Source organism: Aptenodytes forsteri, unplaced genomic scaffold (assembly GCF_000699145.1).
Source record: "Aptenodytes forsteri isolate BGI_AS27 unplaced genomic scaffold, ASM69914v1 Scaffold142, whole genome shotgun sequence".
NCBI classification, from domain to species: Eukaryota; Metazoa; Chordata; class Aves; order Sphenisciformes; family Spheniscidae; genus Aptenodytes; species Aptenodytes forsteri.
Window position 1 is genome coordinate 4,510,612 of NW_008794598.1, and position 8,312 is coordinate 4,518,923.

The 8,312-nt window shown below is 55.6% G+C and overlaps 1 long non-coding RNA gene across 1 annotated transcript; it reads left to right on the forward strand.

The window, feature by feature from the left end:
* Positions 1-4,195: 4,195 nt before the first annotated feature.
* LOC109279278 lies at positions 4,196-7,897 on the forward strand. The gene is made up of 3 exons (XR_002086108.1): positions 4,196-4,284; positions 5,817-5,950; positions 7,810-7,897. It is a non-coding gene; the product is annotated as an uncharacterized LOC109279278 (long non-coding RNA).
* Positions 7,898-8,312: the final 415 nt, after the last annotated feature.

Below are 8,312 nucleotides of genomic sequence, written 5' to 3' on the forward strand. Positions count from 1 at the left end.
GGACGTGGCCTTGGCAGACCTTTCTGAGGGCGGCAGCCGCATCGACACCAGTGAAAAGCGGGTTGTGGAGGGCGAAGCAAAGGATGCCCGCAGTGACTGCGGGGCCCAGGGGCCAGGAGAGATGTGCCCTGGCCAAAGATGGCTTTCGGTGGGGTAAGACTAATCACGGAGCAGAGGAAGGTGAGGAATCAGCTAATGGGGACTGTCCCCACCAGCCTGGTAGCAAGGGGTTTGCCTTCTTCCCAGCGTGTGCTCGCAGAGAAACTCACGGTCCTGGGGGCGGCTCGAGGTCCCACCACCAACCTTGATTCTGCACTGAGCCTTGGGGTGAGTTTTGGTGGTGAAGGTAGCAATGGTGGCTGTTTGGGTCTGAATGTCCCTACCTCTGGGTTATCCCAGTGCCCCTGTTGATCTGTGGTGGTGGCTGTTCTTGTGCACAGCCCGTGTGATGTGTGCCCAGGTTTTAGGCTGAATACTGGCACAGGCTCAGCGGGATGTGCTGACTGCTGCAAGATGAATCCTGTGCTTCTCTCCGCCACATTACATCAATCTGGGCTGTTCCTGAGTCTCACCACCATTTCAGATTTAGCGTCCCTTCGTATTAGCTCATTAGGCAGCAGCGTTGGTGAGAACTTTTGCAAAAGTGAATCTCATCTAAAATCCTTCTGCCTTTTTGCAATTCCACCTCAAATACATTGCATAACACCTCTGTGGCATGGCTGTAGAAAATCGGCAGGGAAAGTGGTACCGCGTGAGCATCAGGTGTACGATATTCGTAGCTGCTTCTAATCACATTGAGCAGCAAAAGTTGTGGAAAATAAGCTGTGCAGGAGGCTCGGACAACTCCTCTGTGCCTACAGCAAGTGCAGCAAGGAGCTTGTGGGGACTGAGCTGTGGGTGGGCAGCGGGGACTCGTACTGCAATGTGTCTGCAAATAGCAGCTGGAGAGTGTTAAAGAGCAGGGAGATATCTGGGATAAAGGGAAATTAGTTTGAAAGCACCAGTTCTGTTTATGGGAATGGCCCACATGGACATCAAGAAATGGTGGCGGCGAGCAAGTATTTAGGCGATCATTTGATGAGGGGTATAAATCCTGCGTGTCGCTCTGCTGGTGCGGAGACGGCCTGCCTTGCTATTGCAGTGGTTTTAAGATGTTGAGGCAATAGGGAAGAAACTCCCAGCCGGCTGTGCTGGGCTTTGCGATCGCTGGTGCTGATGTGAAATGTTCCCCGCTTCGACCGGCAGCCCCTTTTGCTGGTGTAAATAAAGAGATGTATTTACTGCTGTAAATAAGTGATGCACGGCAGCTGCAGAGAAGGAGCCTCTGGTTTCAGGATTCACGTGGCGTTTTAGGATGTGGTTTCACCAATTGGTTGGTGTAGTCTGAATCTGTGCTGCTGCTGGGAAGGGGGCTGCGCTCAGCCGCGCGTCCCCAGCCCTCCTCTCGTGCCAGCAAGAGCTGACATGAAAACACTTTTTGCAGTGAGGAGGACTGTGGTCTGTGCTTTGCAGGAGCCGTGCCCTGCGCTGACTGCCCGAGCCCAGCGATGGCAGAGGAAAGGAAACAGGAGGGTGCAGCTGGAGGGTGGGAGAATCTCGGTTTCAGTCATGATGACATGGCAGTTTTAGATGATTTTTTTTGGGGGGGAAAAAAAAAAACCCTTCTTGCAGCCAGCAGCTTGTGGACTAGCTGAGCCAAGGATGAGCAGACACTGGCAGAGCCAGCCAGAAGAAACTCCTAGCGTAGAAGCAAAGCTGAACTCCTACCAGCATGCCTCCACGAGGGATACGTTACATCAGCGAGAGCAGCTTTATGCCAGTGTTACTGCAGCTACAGCACGGCTCTGTCGAGTGCAGGAACGTTGCGGAGAAAATCATGCCCCTGCCTGAGTCTGTGATCCCAGGAAAATACCCATCAGAAATGTGCCTGAGGGGCCGAGGGAGAAACAGGTCCTTGAGTTTGCTGCTGTTTCAGTTCCTGCCTTTATTGTCATGAATGTATTGCATTGCGATGGCAAACGCAGACGCTGCTTTTAAAAGCTGTTTGCTCCGCTGCTGCCTGCAGAATTAGTATTTTTTTATCTTTCTCTCTTTGGCCATGGTACTGCGCTGCTGGAGGAGTTCTTGCGTGTTTTCGGGAGCCTTCCCCCTTCCTCCCACCCTCCCTTGCTGGTGTGAGGGTCCCTGAGGAGATTTCAGGGCTAGGCCAAACTGTGGCAGAGGTGGGAATGCTGCAAGAATGAGTTGCTGTGGGTAGAAGGGAGGCTTCACCTTTTGGGGCCCCTCTTCTCCCCCAGCTCTAGGCTGTGCTCGGTCTGTATCCCCGTTCCAGCCCTGGGCTGTGCATCCTTTGCCCCTCTGGGTGACATCTTGCCCCCTCCCCAGCCTTGTTTCAGATCCCTGTCACTGTCTCAGTGCTGCAGCTCTGGGTTCCGGGCAGTTTGGGGCCGTTTGATTCAAATCCAGTTCTAAGCCGTTGAGCCACTGGCCGACCCCGCAGCCCCACTCCCAGCGCTGGCAGGGATGGATGCCCTGACAGCCGCCCGGGCTCTCAGCCGTCCCTCCCTGCTCCAGCTCCTCAGGAATCTCTTTGGGCTCCCACAAAGCATGCAGGGGACACGGGAGCCCAGAGCGGAGGGGCAAGAGCTGGGCGCCGTTGGGGGCAGCAGCAGCCCAGGGGAACTGGCAGGCCAGCAGCACCCAGGCTGGGTCCCCTGGGAAGGTGCCGAGGGGGAGAGCACGGAGCTGCTGCTGCTGGGGGGGGGGGTCAGCCTCGCTGGCTCCCTGGGGAGCAGCACAAGCAGAAGCTGCCTGTCGCTGAGCACCGGTGACACAGAGCTGGCGGTGGCCGGTGATGCGGTGGACACTCCTGCCAGCAGCCCAGCCCGGCAGCGTGCAGGCAGCGGGGTGGCCAGTAAAGAGGGGACAGCCATGCCAGAAGCTTTCGGTGACAAAGCTCTGGAGACGTAAGCGTTGGGGTGGGGGGTGATATGGGGCCAAAGGCCCGGCTTGCTTCAGCGTCCCTGTCGAGGGAGCACGTCCTCATAGCCACGGATGCCCTAGGGGGATAGGGAGAAGCCCGCTTGGTTGCATCGGTCTTGTCAGATCCCGAGCAGCTGGTGTTTTGCAGAAGGCTGCTTGTTTGGACTTTATTAACAGCTGCTCATTTGGATTTTATAAAACCCAGTTTTCCCCTTACTTCCTTAAAACATTGAAATGAGCCCAGTGTTTCCAGTAAGGCTGCAGTTGGCTTCCAGAACCCACAGAGCTTTGGGGCATCCTGCATCCACAGCAGGCAGGCTCCATTCCCACCGCTGCCTGTGCTGCTCTTACCTCCCCAAAGGTCCCCAGGTGGTTCTGTATGGACTGTGGCACCCATCAGAAACCCGAGTTATAGCCCTTTGTTGTCCTTGGCCTCTCTAGGCTGCTGACAAGGGATGCAACCAGATCCAGCTGTGTTAGTGTTGCTGACAGAGGGTCAGAAATTGCAATGCTGGTCCTGCTGGCCTTTGTTTGAACACACCTAACTGGGCTTTGCCTCCAGGGATGGGCTCCTTCAAGGTCTGGGTGCTGATGGTGAAGATGTTACCTGCAGTGCAAGCCCCGAGCCGATGTTTTCTGTGGACTTCGATGCTGAATGGGAGAACGAGCAGCTCCTGAAAGGTGAGAGGATGGCTCAGAGGGAAAGGAAATCCCCCCGCCTCATCCCTGAGGACTCGAGGGCTTCCTGGGGCAGCTGGTGGGTGGGAGAAGTCCTGAGGAATGACTGGCAGCCCTTCTCCCGCTCTGTATGCTGCTTTTTGGGTATGAGCCTTGGGGCTAGTGCTGCACGCTGTCTGCTGGCTGAATGTTGGCATCAAAGCTGCGTGTTGGAGAAAGACCAACCAGGGGGATTGCTGAGGCAGTCAGGTCACTGGGGAGAGTACCCAAGGGCCAGGGCAGAGAGCACTGAAAATTGCGCGGGGGATGCGAGGGGCTGGGGCACTTCAACCAGTCGCCCACTGAATTCAGTGCCCAGCGTGCCTGACAATAAGTCCATTTGCTTTGCTGGTACCAGAGGATCTGGACCTGTCACGATAACCTCTTTCAGCCACTCCACTGGGGGCACGTTTGCTTGCTGTGCCAAGGACCACGTGCAGGAAGGGAGGTGACTGCTCTGGGGAGTCACTGTTTTCTTTGGGCTTGTTTTAAAGAGCAGGTGAGGGTGCAGGATCCCTGAAAGCCGAGCTGTCCCAGTGGAACAGGCTCTTCAACATGAACAGACATCGATGGACTTCACACAAGGTTGGTGAAAGGACATGGAGCATGGGGCTAAGGCGGTGATCATTCCTGAGGAGGATCTACGTGCAGGCAGATCCAAGTGCCCTCAGGCCTTAGGAAAGGCATAGGGATAGATTAGCGCGGGGGATGCTAAAACTCATCCCTGGCACTGCCAAGGCACTACCGCATCAGAGGCTGTGGGCTTTCAGGGGTGTCTTTGAAGTTCTTCTGTACCTCCATGGTCCTTTCCACCTGAGCAGGGAACGGTCTCAGGATGGTCAGTGATGGGCAACACACGGTACTGGGACGTTTGCTGAGATGGGATGGATGGGAGTGAAATAGGGATAGTGGCAAGAGCCAGGCCTTCGGGATTCCCTTCCTGGTCTTCTTACAGGCCCCCACTGTGACTATGGTTGTTTAATTGGGGTAACTGGTTACCCAGCAGCCCTGGAACAAGCTGTATGTGCAAAATTATCTTGCCGTCCCTAACAATGCTCCTGGATTTTCCTAGCACATCGGATCCAAAGCAGAATAAGAGATGCCCCTGCAGACTAGGTTTTCATCTGAGATGAGGGTCAGGTCAGGGATGCTGGTGATTTCCCCAGGTATCTGCAAGACAGCGTGAGCAAGCCCAGAGGAGGCCATGGACGGAGCAGGACGGGCGTCTCCAATCCAGGCAACATAAACAGGGCAGGTTTGCAGCAGAGAAACAAATCTGCAGCAGAGCAGAGACTCCAGCTGCTCGGTCAGGGCTCTGAGAGGCGCTGAAAAAGGTGCAGGACCTGGTAGAGCTGCAGGAAGTAGCTGGGGTGGCGGACAGGTTGGTGGTTTAATAAAGCTGTTCTGCCGGAGCGTGGGTGTGGGGTGTGACTGGTGCAGCACGGACATATAAGACAAATTAGGCCCCCTCTCTGCTGGATGGTGCAGTGCATTAAATCAGCTCTTTGAGAAATGGGCAGTATTTTGTTCCCGACAGCAAAGAGGGACTCCAGGGCAGTGTTTTAACAGTAGCCTTGGGGAGCTGCCTGAAGCTGTTAAAAAGTTGGTTTTTTAACAGATTTCCTTTCTATACAGCATAACCATGCTACAGATCCTGCCACTGCCTGGCGAAATATGGGAGACGAGTGGCAAATTAACAGTTTAGGGCGTGGGAGTCCAGAGACCAGATGTCTGCTGGGTTCCGTCACTCACTCCCTGTGTGACCCGGGGCCAACCTTTTCCCCTGCTTGCCTCAGTTTCCCATCTGTGCCAGGAGACATCTACTCAACTGCACGAAGTGCACTGAGATCTCTGGATGATGAATTGGCGTGGCAGGGGTTGGGGGGGGGGGGGGAGGGGGGGGAGAGGGGGGGCCGCCCCCCAGCCACACCTGGCAGCCCTCGCTCCTTTGGTAAAAAAAAAGGGGGGGGGGGGGGGGGGGGGGAGGAAGAAGAGGTAGAGGATTTTTTGAAGATCAGCTACTGGAATTAGCGTTACATCAGAATCAAACTGTTGTACAGAGACATTTTGTCAACTCTGACATCATCTTTTTCTTTTTTTTTTTCCCCCCGCTGCAGCCTCATGCCCCGGGAAGCTTGATGGAGCTGGAAAGCGAAGAGGAGCCTCTTTTGAATGCGGCTGCTAAGAGACCTGCAACACGGGTTCTCCCCCTCCTGCCTGCAAAACCCTCTGGTGTGGTCCCGGTCGAGAGGTGAGCTCCTCCACTCTCTCCTGCCAAGGATGGGAGCAGAACCCCCCCGCTGGCTCCCCCCAGCCCTTCAGCAGAGCTGCGGGAACCTGCTGGGGAGAGAAATTTCCTCGGAGCACCAGATGGCACTCTCTGACTTCCAACCGAGCTGAGCCGAGCCGGGCTAACCCAGCTGGGTTGACACAGACACCCGTGGGTGTGTGCGGGGCAGCCCTGGCTCCCTGGGTCCAGGCTGCGGGGGTCCAGGCTGCGGGGAGCAGGGGACAGCGGGGACAGGAGGGTGGGGTGCGTCGAGGGACCATCTCTGCACGGGCCAAAGAGGTTTTCCGTCAACCTACAGGTCTGGTCACCCCACGCAGCGTGGGTGTCGCAGGAGCGGGCAGGCTCGCCTCCTGCAAACCCTCGGCAAAACCAGGACTCCAACCCCTGCCCCGAGGCTGCTGGAGCGCGGGTGGCCGTGGGTTGCGCAGTCCGGCCCTGAGCCCCGGCCACGGTGCCGGCAGCCTGTGCATGCTGCCCACAGCTCAGTCCGGCTCGCCGCAGCGTTGCTTAACTGTCCGGAGGATGTGACTAAGGGAAAGTTGCTCTCTGCTCCCCTTGCTGCTCTGGAGCAGGGCCGCCCCGCTGCTCCCTGGCAGGAGGGAGCTGGTCCAGCTCGCCTGGCTCCGCAGCACCCAGTCGGGCAGGGTGTGACGGCTCTCCAGGGGTGCTGTGGTACCAGAGAGCAATTGCAACTGTGAAAAGGAACAGCAAAACCCCTGTTGTTCATCAGGTTTTATCCACAGAGTTTCCTCCTGGTTCCCTCTGGGGTTGCTGGGGGAGGCAGGGCTCCTTTCCCAGTCGGGCAGGGTGGGAAGATGCAGATGGTGGCAGTGCCAAGCGCCCGGGGGGCCGAGGGCAGAGCTGCGATGCCCCAGCTCCCCGCAGAGCACAGCCGCCGTGCCAAGACCACGGGTGTCTGCACGCCGAGTTTATCACGACTGTGCTCTCTCTGGGCTCTGGATGAAGAGAGAATATGAGGCTTCAGGCAAAGCGCTTCTCACGTGCTCCAGATTTATCAAATTGATTAAAAAAACCCCACAACAGATCCAGGCCTTGTTCCTATAATAGCTATTGGAGCATGTTGGACGTTAATCAAACCGTCTGTTTGCCGCGTCCAGAGAAGCCAGCATAAGCCAGCTTGTGTTTTTCAGGCATTGGAAGAGTTGTCAAGCTATAATCTGTTTAGGACAAAATAACTTATAAATACACCTTCTGATAGTCTGTTGTATAAACATGGGAAGAGAGGGGGGTTTCTGTGACTGCAGGTACCTGTCAGAGGGCTGATAAATGTGTGTGGGCTGAGCATCATCATATGGGCTCCCCGCAAGAGGGGAGGGAAGGGTCTCCCAGACCTTCCTCCTTTTCACCTTTGTCCCCAGCACAGAATTGTTCTGTCCAGACCATTCCCTCCAACTTTGCCCCTTGGATTTGAAATATTTCAAATAACAGAGCTCCCACCCCTTCCCTCTGGGAGGCACACCATGGTCTCCCGGGTATTTTTCCTAATCAGGTGAGAAAGCTAACCCAGCACGTCCTGGGTGTGAGTCCTGAAGCACGGGGCTCCTGCGAGCACCCTGAGAAGACTCTCAGATCCTTGGCATGTCAGCACAGAGAGCGCTCAAGCGTGGCAGCAGACCTCTCTGCAGGCAAGAAGCTTGGGACAACCTGCTTATAAGGTCCTGCAGATCTGTGATGACGTGACCAAGCAGTCAGCGTCTGGGGTCGATTCCTGGCTGTGAGGACACGTTGAGAGTGCTATTCCAATTTCCTGTAGTACTCGGGGTGTCTGTCTCGCTGACGTATTTCATTCTCTAACCAAGGTTTTCTGAAGACAGAGCAGGAGAAACCATTGGCTGCTTTGGGAGAAGCTGGGCACAGCTGGGAGCGAGCGGAGCAGGAACCCCTGGAAAAGGCTGAGGTCGGTCTAGAAGAGAAAAATGCCATCGGTGCACTGACATGGGACATCTCTCTTGGCGCCATGTGCCACCATGGTGCTCTGTGGCCACAGCTGTATTTCTGTCTCCTCCACTAAGCCATTGTGGGACCATGGGCAAGGCGCTTGGGCCAATATGCTTAAAATTGCATAGTGTCAGGTCAATATATTTTAGAAAAGCTGGTGGCTTCTGCAGGAAAACCAGCATGTTTTAGTGAGGTTATTTATTAAATGAGCCCAGTTTTAAGTCTCCCCTTTGAGAAGGCTGGCTCTGCACTCCCTGCCTCAGTTTCCCCTTTCATACAAGAGACCGTGTACCAACTCCTCTCCAAAGCACCACATGGATCAGTGGCATAGTTCTAAATGCCTCTGAAATCTGGGCTGACAAGG